Genomic DNA, 9756 nt, shown 5'->3' with positions numbered 1-9756 from the left:
AGAAATAAAAAGTTTGAGCTTCGCCGATGACATTGTAATTTTGTCAGAGACAGCAAAGGACTTGGAAGAGCAGTTGAACGGAATTGACAGTGTCTTGAAAGGAGGGTATAAGATGAGCATCAACAAAAGCAAAACGATGATAATGGAATGTAGTCGAATTAAGTTGGGTGTTGCTCATGGAATTAGATTAGGAAATGAGATACTTAAAGTAGTAAAGGATTTTTGCTATTTAGGGAGCAATATAACTGATGAGGGTCGAAGTAGGGAGGATATAAAATGTATACTGGCAATGGTAAGGAAAGCGTTTCTGAAGAAGAAAAATTTGTTAACATCGAGTATAGATTTAAGTGTCGGGAAGTCGTTTCTGAAAGTATTTGTATGGAGTGTAGCAATGTATGGAAGTGAAACGTGGACGACAAATAGTTTAGACAAGAAGAGAATAGAAGCTTTCGAATTGTGGTGCTACAGAAGAATGCTGAAGATTAGATGGGTTGATCAGATAACTAATGAGGAGGTATTGAATAGAATTGGGGAGGAGTTTGTAGCACAGCTTGACTAGAAGAAGGGATCGGTTGATAGAACGTGTTCTGAGACATCGAGGGATCACCAATTTAGTACTGGAGGGCAGTGTGGAGGATAAAAATCGTAGAGGGAGACCAAGAGATGAATACACTAAGCAGATTGAGAAGGATGTAGGCTGCAGTAGGTACTGGGAGATGAAGAAGCTTGCACAGGATAGAGTAGCATGGAGAGCTGCATCAAATCAGTCTCAGGACTGAAGACCACAACAACAACAACATCGTATAAACCTGATATTTACAACTTCTCTGTGCTGTTACCTTGAAAGACTTTGTATGTAACGAGGCTATGTTTGCTTTAAGAGAGTTCAAAAGTGGGGAGGCACTCAGTGCCAGAGATATAGCATGCTCTAAACACTCCACCATAAGGCAAAAACGAATTTAATATTCTAGCCTATACCATAGTGTCGCTCAGGGTTTTCATAAAAAGTAACTATACTATAGCTACGTGAAAACACGTGTATGGTTGGATTTCTTCTATTTTCGAAAATAAGGAGAGGAATCTACATTTAGTACCAGGAATTCGAGGTGTATTTATCGCCACCTGGTGCTCGCCGCTGCCACGTGGTACCCGCCGCCACCCACCACCCAGCCCATCACCTCGTTGCCCGTCTCCGTTCTCTTCCCCTACCTCAGCGACACCCCACCACCACATGGAGAGAGGTCCTTCCCCTTCCCCCACCTTCCGTTCCCTCCTGGAGTGCCCTCTCCAGGCTTCCCCTGTCTGTTCCACCTCCCCTCCTCACAGTCTCTCCCCCTTGCATCTCCTCCCCCCCTGTATCTCACCTGTATACTGCCCCTGCCCTTGTTCCTCCCCCTGCTCATACTCATGCTCTTGCTCTCACTCCCACTACCATCCACTTCCCACTCACACTGCTATGACTGCCCCTGCTTCCCCAGCTTGTGCCACCACTGGCCGCGCCACAGTAGCCACCACGGAGCACCCACCCTCCCTTCAAAGTGCCTCACATGGGAGGCCTGCCTCCCGCCACCTCCCACTCCAACCAGTCCCTCAACTCTCCCCCCAGGCCACCCCCACCAACAACATCTGGATGCTGACCTCGTCGCCACCCCCTCCTCCAAAAAAACAACACCCACCCTTTTCCTTCTGTTCCCCCCATGGACACCACCCTCCCTTCCTCATTCCCAGCCCCCGCCCTGCATACATTCCATCCTTTCCAACCTCGATTCTAAATTCTTTGATGCCTGCACCCTCACACTCGATATCCGCAAATATGTCCCCAGTGCCCCAATTGCTCAGCTTATCCCACCACAGACTCTGTCCTTATCGAATCTCCCTCTCCCTCTTTCCACACTGTCCTCCTCCACAAGCTTCCCTGTATCACCACTGGCCCACAAGCATCTCTCACACCTCTCCTTACCTCTTCCTCTCCCCATCACCACCAACCCCCTCGCCGTCCACCAATCCTCACTGCCTTGATCACAACGCTCAGCTCTGTGGTCACTGAGGTGGAGGCATTGGCGGAACTGAGCGCCCACCCTACCCTGGAAATCTGCTCAGCCTGATGTATCTATAACAGCTCTGTCCCTGCCTTGCCAATGTGCGTGTTCACAAAGCCCACCTCATCCACAGGTCACCTCCTCTCTCATGGAGCCCTGCTTTTCAATTGTCGCCACCTGTTGACCCCTCCTGTTCTCCTCCTCAGTCCTACCACTGCCAATGCTGTCTCCTCTACAATGACCACCTCATCCAAAACTGCAAACCTCCGCCCCCACCTTCCACCACTGTAAAGCCTCCCACTTTTCAAACAGCATTCTAACCTAGCCTCTCCTCCTTCTTTATACACCTGCAATGAGCCCACCTAACCTACTCCTCCAAATGCAAGGCCAAACACCTTCCCACCAACACCGAGCTAATCATTCCTGTTCGCCCCATCAATCAGCCCACTGACTCCACCTCTACCCTATGGCCAAAGACATCATCCATTTCCTGACCATTGTCCTCCAGAATATCCACCCCTTTCAACGCCCCCACATCCTCCAGCAGATCTCCTTTGCTGCCTGATCTATCTTCCATTTGAATACCTGTCCTACATACTTCCACAACCAAGCCCGTCTCGCCTTCACCCACATAGATACCCTCGTTTAAGCCTCTCTTCTCCACCTTCCACTCCCAACCCATCTCGCTCCCTGACAAGCCAACAATATCATCTCCTATACCTAAGCATTTGCTCCCTCCCTGCAAAAAAATACCTCTTCATGCATACCCAGTCCCAGTACCAGGCCAACTCCTTCATCTTTAATGAAACCTTCCTCCAACCTCACCATGTCGTCCGCACCTCTCCTTACCTCCTTCACTGCACCGATAATCCCTTTTCCCTAGTGCAAGGAGGGATCGCTATTGACCACCTCAAGCATAACTCTCTCTAACCACAACCCCTGCTCAATCATCCAACCAAACACCTTATCCTCAGCGTCTTTTTTCTCTCCCTCACCGACACCTGTATCACTTCCTACATCCATCACATAGCTCCTCTCTCCTATGAATTCGTCTGCCTTGTCGACTGCACCTTCTCTACCTATGTAATTGCCACAAACCGCAACATCCACAGCCAGGACCCTGCCATCCTACCACAGCACATCTGTCCTGAAAGTAATTCCACCCCATATGTCGTCCTCAATTCCCCCCCCCACCCACCCAACCTCCTCAGTCTATTAACCACAGACATCCTCGACCCCGTTGGTAGCAACCAACTCCTTCTCACCATCTCCTCATCCCATCACCAAAATCCCGCCCCCCCCCCCCTTGCTACCCTTCTGAAGTCTGTCCATGACTACTGCTGAGCCGACTGGGATGCCTACTGGGAATCCATTGCCTCACAGGTCTAAGGCCATCCACTTACCTGTCACTATTTTGCTGACTCCACCCATGCCTCGTCCTTCCTCCAGAAGACCATCACTGACACCATGGAGACCCACATTCCTACCAAGCTTATCCACACTCACTGCCCCCCTCCACAGGCCATCTTTCTTCTCCATAAATCCTGTAGGTTGTAATGCTCCTTCCTCCACACCCGTGACTAGGATACACGTGTCTGCCACCAGCAGTTGCAACGACACATCTGCAACCTCTTAACAGCGAAGAAACGCTGGGACTCCTGCCAGGCATGTACATGACTCACATTCCTACCAAGCTTATCCACACTCACTGCCCCCCTCCACAGGCCATCTTTCTTCTCCATAAATCCTGTAGGTTGTAATGCTCCTTCCTCCACACCCGTGACTAGGATACACGTGTCTGCCACCAGCAGTTGCAACGACACATCTGCAACCTCTTAACAGCGAAGAAACGCTGGGACTCCTGCCAGGCATGTACATGACTCAACTCCACCCTCCGAGTCAACTCCTCCAAGTACTGGTTTGCCTTCCACCACCTTACTCGTAACGATCCCATCCCACACTTCCCCCTTCTCCATGACGACTGCCCATCCCTCACAACCTCAGTAAGGCTAACCACTTTGCTTCTCATCACTCCAAGGTCTTCTCCATTCCTGATGATTGTCACTTTGATTACTCCTTCTTACCCACAGTCATTGAACACTTCGATACCTCCATTCCACCACTCTTCCTCCATTTTCAGAACTTGGATCAGTTACTCCCTCCCCCCCCCCCCTAGACATAAACACTCCCATTACAGCACATGACAACTCATACTCCACTTCAAATGTAACACCACCCCTGGTCATGATGGTGTCACCTATTGCCACCTCAAGGAATCCCCCCTCTTCTTCCCAGCTGTTCTTGCTACCTTGTGCAACATCATCCCCTCCACTGACTTTTGCCCCAATCTGTGGAAGACTTCCCACATCCTGCTGTACCCTAAACCCAACAAACCTCCTCGGACACTTCTTCCTATCGTCCCATCTGCCTCACCTCTGTGAGTACATCCTCTCCTGATGTATTCATCACCACCTTAACCAGTGGCACCTTCTTCCCCTTATCCAGTGTGGCGTCCAGTCCTCCTCCTCCGCCAATGACTAGCTCCTTATCCTTACCAATCTTCGTTCCCTCCAACTTAATGCCCATTGTTCCATGATCTTTGTTTCACTCGACCTCCAGAACGCCTATGACTGTGTCTGGCATCCTGGCCTCCTGTTTAAGATCCAGCCCTCCACCCTTCCCATCAATTTTGTCCATCTTGTTGCTTCCTTCCTCTCCTATCGCCCCTCCTATGCCACCATCGACAATACCTATTCACATACATTCCACTGCAAGTGTCCCCCAAGTGTCCATCCTTTTCCCTTTCCTCTATCTCCTGTATACTGCAGATATACCCAAACCTCCCCTGCCTGTTCACCTCCAATTTTCTGATGACACCACCTTCCTGGCCCTCTATCCTACCTTTCAACAGTCCCAAAGTATCCTTCAAACCTACCTGGAGCAGTTCACTGACTTGTGCAACCAGTGACTCCCTCACATCAATCCTTCCAAGACCCTGGCAATCGTCATAGGTCATACCACACCCTCCATCTGGTTCCAAGATTGTTACCTTACCATTGATCGTCATCCAGTCCACCTCGCTCCTACCCTGAAATACTATAGCCTCACCCTCGACCATCACCTCTCCTGGAAGGTGACTCTGCCTCCTGAAACTCCTGTCTGGCAGACGTGAGGACTACATCCTTCTACCATCCTTCACACCTACAAAGCCCTGTTCCATCCCATACTCTTTTATGCCAGTGTCACCTGGATTACTGTCCCACCCAGATCCTATAAAGCCCTCCAAATCCTCAAAAACCATGCACTTTACCTCACTTTCCAAATCTGACTTCCGTTCCCCACATGTATCCTCTACAACCTCATCCCCTTCCCAGATCTTCTATTTTCCTCCAACACATCTGCACCCTGAACATCCTCCTCAAACTCGATCCCCCCCACCACCTGGTGTCTCCTATCATCTCTACCACTAGCCCATTGCCAAGCCTTTACCATTGCGTCCTGCCCTCTCTCCATCTCCACATCCTCCACCTCCTATACAAACATACTTTCCAGTGTCTACCCCTCTTAGGTGATTAACTTCAGCCTGATATCTACCCCTCCAACCAACTCTAACCCCTCCATCCACCCTCTCCTCAGGGCTCCCTCTCCCTTCCTTTTCCCTTCCCCTGGGCGGTTCTTTTCTTCCCTCCTAAGCCCCCTCCCTTTCCAATGCACCTCTTCCACGTCTCTGCACTCCCTCCTGACTTGTACTGGACTCTCCCTCTCCCACCCTCCCTGTCTCCTGCATCTGGGTGCGCCCCTGGCCCCATTTCTTTTCCTCCCGCCCTCTCCAGCCTCCCCTCCCTCAGCAGGTTCCCCTGGCAGCTTTTACTCTTCGTTGTGTTTGCTCATTCTCGTACAGTGATTTTGAAGTGTCATCATACTGGTGTGTTTTAATACTGTGGCCCACTTTTAACTTGGGTGTGTAACCTCATTACACTCCAGCAACCATGTTTATTATCTTTATGTGGATTTTGTTAACTTTCCCTCAGTGAATGTCTCCTTGTATGTGAATATTTTAACTACCATTGTCTCCGCTTATTATGTTCTTACATTCCCCTTTCTTTTGTCTTTCATATGTATTATTTCATCTTTGTATTATTAATGTCACTTGGCTGAAGAGTGGCGGATTGTGTTGCTGCCAGCCCTCCACTGCCCATATGGACAGAGGAATGAAATCACAGTATCAAAAAAAAGGCAAGTGCAGTGAGACAGTGAATCCCATCCTTATGTTCCTCCCAGTAGCTATTCACTTGTAGATTAGCAGGAGGCTACTCTCCTGTACTCCTGTGATAGCTTGTTGTCCTATCATTATTACCCGACTTCCCATATAGGGCTGTTGGCTAGACTGGCTGGAGCAGTTCTCTAGTGCCAGGCTAAAAGCAAAATTATCCTCTCCACACCCAGCAATCATTCACTCGTAGAATGGCAGGAGGCTACTCCCCTGTACTTCAGTGATAGATTGCTGTCCTATTACTACTACTACTACTACTACTACTACCATTACCCATCCTTCCTATATAGGAACATTGGCTAGACTGGTTGGAGCAATACTATGGTGCTAGACTAACAGCAAAAACATCTACTCTACATCTGGCAGTTATTGATGGAACTGGCCACAGTTACTGTCTAATGCTTCATCAATGGCAACTACCCTGTCCAACTTAAATTGTTTAAACAAAAGTTTCCACATAGCATACAAAATAAAGAGTTATGTCCATCCTGTCTGGCAGCCCAGCACAGACTGAGTCCTATTCGCAGCAATTTCCAAATGAGGGAGGGGGAGTGGAGAAAGGGGGAGATAAGGAGAGAGGGAGTGGAGAGCAGTGGAGGGCCAACAGCGTCCTCTGGTGGTAGTGTTGTGAAGTGTGAACCAGGTCAGTCGGTTTCCGAACCTCAAGGTGAACTTACAAAATTGGATATTCCCGCCAATAAATTTGAATTTCCTGCCATTTTATAATTTCCCCACAAAATTTTCAACGTCCAACCATTTCCCAGGGTGGGGGAGGAGGAGGGCCAGGGAGTGGAAAGGGACCTACATGCTGGTTGGGGAAAATTCGTAACGCCATCAGTTTGTGGGGGTAATTAATTGACCAATTAATAAATTAATTTTATATCAATTTGATTAAAGTGCGCTAGTCCTGCTTTACGCTATTACTGTAATGTACAACTCACACCATTGCTATCATATTGCAATTAACTATCATTTGTAACCAAATATGTTCACATTATGCCTCTTATAGCACTAGTGGTAAATTTTTCGTTTTTTTTTTTTTTTGTAACCATAACGTTTCTCCCTTCTTCGATAACATTTCATTCAAATTTAATGTCATTTTAAGACACCCTTCATTTTTTACAATGTTTTAAAACCGGAACTTGAATTATAATCACTCTTATTGAGCTTTCCCTAAATTACTTCAAGAATGACTTACGTTTAAATTTCTGGAGACAGCGAGCTCATTAGAAACAAAGCATAAGCGTGTATTAATACACAAGAACTCCAAACTGGGATAGCCATATGCAGTAGTGTAGCTTGGAAGTTTGCCACCCAGCGCTGATTTTTAACTTTTCCCCCGCCTCTACTCCCCTACTCTTAACTCCATCAACCCCACAAAACCATCAACTAATTTTGATAGGAAAGCAGTTTTTGATACAAGTGGTTACGGAATAGAAGTAGAGCGTTAACTATTTCGTAAACAGTTTTTATGAATGGAAACGAGTAAAATACTCCTCTATGTCTGAGATTAGGACCTCTAATAGTGAAATTAAAACAATTTGAAATTTTGTTCAGAGGGAAACAGGGCAACCAAGAGAATGGGAAGACTATATTACCATCCAACTGAATAAAGAGATTGTTGAAAAAGTCGGAAATTGAAAACATTTTTAATAATCATTTTTAAATGTTGCAGAAAAAAATAGTATCCAGTTGTTCATTGGAGAAGACAAAGTTATTTATGGGAGAGACAGTACCTAAGCAATTTCATAAAACTGAAATTCTACCCACCTCTCCTTCTGAAATTAGGAAAACAATCAACTCAGAATGAAATTTTCACTCTGTAGCGGAGTGTGCGCTGATATGAAACTTCTTGGCAGATGAAAACTGTGTGCTGGACTGAGACTCGAACTCGGAACCTTTGCCTTTCGTGCAAGTGCTTTACCGACTGAGCTACCCAAGCACAAATGACGTCCTGTCCTAACAGCTTCAATTCCGCCAGTACCTCATCTCCTACCTTCCAAACATCACAGAATCTCTCCCGCGAACCTTGCAGAAGTAGCACTCTTGGAAGAAAAGATATTGCAGAGACATGCCGTAGCCACAGCCTAGGAGGTGTTTCCAGAATGAAATTTTCAGTCTGCAGTATCCTTTCTTCCAAGAGTGCCAGTTCTACAAGGTTCGCGGGAGAGCTTCTGTGAAGTTTGGAAAGTAGGAGACGAGGTACTGGCAGAATTTAAGCTGTGAGAACGCGCCTTGTCGTGCTTGGATAGCTTAGACGGTAGAGCACCTGCCTGTGAAAGGCAAAAGTCCCGAGGGCAAGTCTCGGTCCAGTACACAGTTTTAATCTGCCAGGAAGTTTAATAATAACGTCACTCAAAAGTAAAAGATCACATGGAACTGACGGCATTTGCAACAGAGTAGTAATAGCTTTTACCCAACAAATAAGTAGGATTTCAGCCACTGAAACAGGACATTTTTCCCAGGAGACTGCAGTGTGCCATTGTTAAACCATTGCATAGAGAGGGGGATAAGTATGATGCCAACAAATACTGCCAAGTCTCATTTCTGACAGCTTTGTCCAGAATTATTGAAAAAGCAATGTTTTCAAGAGTAACTTCACATATTTGTAAAAATAAAGTCATTATAAAACAGCAATTTGGTTTTTAGAAAGGCTTTTCAATAGAAAATGCTGTATATGCTTTCACTGATCAAATAATAAATGCTCTGAACAGTCAAATATCACCTATTGGAATTTTTTGTGATTTAACAAATGCTTTTGACTGTGAAAATCATGGAGCTCTTCCAGATAAGTTCAAGTATTGTGGTATGAGTGAGGCTCTGCACGAATGGTTTAATTCATATTTAACTGGAAGAGCACAGAAAGATGAAAAAAACACATAATGTGGAAAGATCAGCAGATTCCCCAAACTGGAAGGTATGAAAATGCTGTTCCAATCTTGGGTTCCTTACTTTTCTGATATACTCAAACACGTATTAATGACTTGCCACTCTGTATTCACCAAGATAGCAAGCTAGATCTTTTTACTGATGATACAAGTGTAGTAATCACACTCAACAGACAAGAATTAGCTGAGGTTCTCTGCAAATGTACACTTATTACATTTTAATAAAACGCAATATATACAGTTCTGCACGGTGAATGGCATAACACCATTCGTAACTATAGACTTCGAGCAGAAGTCTGTAGCGAAAACAGAATAGTTAAGATTTTTGGATACGTGTATTGATGAGAGATTGAATTGGAAGAAACACACTGATGGTCTGAAAAAAAAGTTTGAGTTTATTTGCTTATGCTATTAGGGTTATTGCAATTTTTGGCGATAAACATACCAGTAAATTACCTTACTAAGCCTATTTCAATTCACTGCTTTCGTGTAGCACCATATTTTGGAATAATTCATCATTAAGGAAAAAAAACATTCGTTGCACAAAAGTGTGTAA

This window comes from Schistocerca gregaria, chromosome 6 (assembly GCF_023897955.1).
Source record: "Schistocerca gregaria isolate iqSchGreg1 chromosome 6, iqSchGreg1.2, whole genome shotgun sequence".
Classification (NCBI taxonomy): Eukaryota; Metazoa; Arthropoda; class Insecta; order Orthoptera; family Acrididae; genus Schistocerca; species Schistocerca gregaria.
Note: the sequence above shows the minus strand (reverse complement) of the source record.